The 2,207-nt window shown below is 47.9% G+C and overlaps 1 long non-coding RNA gene across 1 annotated transcript; it reads right to left on the bottom strand.

The window, feature by feature from the left end:
- Positions 1–1,627: 1,627 nt before the first annotated feature.
- On the bottom strand, positions 1,628–2,207 carry LOC144584496 (uncharacterized). The gene is made up of 2 exons (XR_013538777.1): positions 2,169–2,207; positions 1,628–1,826 (listed from the first exon to the last, which is right to left on the bottom strand). It is a non-coding gene; the product is annotated as an uncharacterized LOC144584496 (long non-coding RNA).

Raw genomic sequence — 2,207 nt, forward strand, 5'->3', positions numbered from 1 at the left:
GGATGAGGTGGCAATTGTCATGGGTAGAAGGCATTTGGGTTTCTCCTGTGAACTAAAATGAGGGACGTGGTGGTGCTGCGGGCTAAACCGCAGAAGCCTGTGCTGCAGGGTCAGAAGACCAGCAGTCGTAAGATCGAATCCACACGACGGAGTGAGCGCCCGTCATTTGTCCCAGCTCCCGCCAACCTAGCGGTTCGAAAGCATGCAAATGCAAGTAGATAAATAGGGACCACTTCGGTGGGAAGGTAACAGCGTTCCATGTCTAAGTCGCACTGGCCATGTGACCACGGAAGATTGTCTTCGGACAGAATGCTGGCTCTATGGCTTGGAAACGGGGATGAGCACTGCCCCCTAGAGTCGAACACGACTGGACAAAAATTGTCAAGGGAAACCTTTACCTTTACCTTTTCGTGAAATAAAAAGCAGCATGCTAGTGCATCCAACAAGGTCTAAGAATGCTCAGTCTCACCTGAGGCATGGCTCACTTGATAACCTCAGGCAAGCCATCAGTTCTCAGCCAAATTTACCTTACAAGGTGCTTATGAGGATAAACCTGGAGCAGAGGAGCATGTGGGAAGAAACATGGGGCAAAAAAAAATCTAAGACAAGAGATAAAAGCACAAAATTCCAGATCTTTTCCCATTGCTCTTTGGAAATGAAGACGGAACTGTTCTTAGGTTTCTGCAGAAGCTTAGAAATACATGGCTATGATTGCTGGTCAGCCATTCTATTGCTAAGCAGATTTAACAGACAACAGCCCATAGTGGGAGTTAATTTTTTTAATATATATATTTTTATTAGAGTAAACACAAAGATCAGAAACTCACCAAAACAAAAATCAAGAAGGAACATACATAAAAACCAAATCTAAACATCCTAGATCTTACGCGTACCATTCAATGTGCTTGTCCCCATTGCTTCCCCTCCCCCCTTCCCTTTACGGAGCCCTGTTCCCCTTCCAAAAATACATTGACTTGTGTGGAGGTACACAGCCCTTAACTGAAGGGACGCAAATGGAACCTGCAACAAAATGGTGCAGTGGGAAGTGCCTCTATTCAGGCTAGTTCAGACCATTCCCTCCCCTACCCAGTCCCAAGGGCTGGGTGCCTGGTTCTACCCATTCCATAGTTAACTCCACTAGCCACCTGCTGCTTCCAATCCCAAACTGGGCCCAAGTTCCTGTCACTGGGCTACAGGCTGTAGTTGCGATCTAGTTTTCCCCACTGACACCCTTAGAAAAGGGCCAGTATTGAGGACCCATTGAAGGCTCTCGTGCCCCCCCTCCCCGAGCTGGTCCTGATTCCAGCGCTCCCTCTGCCACTTCCGTTGCTGGTGCCTCCCCTGCATCAGGGTTGGGCTGGGGTGCCCAGCAAGTCATCACAGTTTCTAGAGTTTTGGCAGAGTTGGTGAAGAGCAGGCTGGTACTGCAACCGTTCTCCACGCCAGGAGACCTCCAGTGGCTGGACTTCCCCAAGTGGGCACAAAAGATGGGGACCAGTTCTTTTGCAGCCTCTGAGCCTGTTTCCCCCCTCCCTTCTTTAAGCCTGGGTCCCACCAACTTGGCCTGGCCTCATCCTGCAGTAGCAGACCACCAGCTTCAGCTGTCTTCTTCTCACCCTCGCGCCTCGGCCTTCTTCGGGTCTCCCTGAAGTCTACTGGGCTGTGTGGGGCCAGAGCAGACCGCCCACCAGGGACAGCCGGAGCACCCCCTTCACAGTTCCTTCTGCCTTGCCTTTAAAAAAATAAATCACCTTTTAAAAAGTGTCGTTTCGGAAGAACTAGCCGTGTTCGTCTGTGCCAGCAGGTCAGGCAAAAATCCAAAGAAGCTAAACAAAACAAGACAAAAATGTTGTGGCAACTTAAAAACAAACCATTATGTTTTAATATATGCTTCCACAGACACACCCACATCATCAGACATGAACAGACGGAATGAAATCAGTCATTAAACCATTAAATCTATGGATATACATTTCATTGCGCATGAGTTTGTGGGTTCTGTGGACAGATATACCATGTGTAAATCATTATAATTAATAAATAAACTGTCTGCAAAAAAGTTATGTTTGAACCCCTGGCAAGAAAGATCTGTGCCTTACCTAAGGAGAGAAAGAAAGTATCAATGAAGGGGGTGGCAGAATCAGAGAAAAAGGGTAGTTGCTACCCACCACGGGCATCGCTCCTTGTCCTCAACAAATGAAAGATCC

The sequence above is a fragment of the Pogona vitticeps genome, chromosome 11 (assembly GCF_051106095.1).
Source record: "Pogona vitticeps strain Pit_001003342236 chromosome 11, PviZW2.1, whole genome shotgun sequence".
In the NCBI taxonomy this organism is placed as follows: domain Eukaryota; kingdom Metazoa; phylum Chordata; class Lepidosauria; order Squamata; family Agamidae; genus Pogona; species Pogona vitticeps.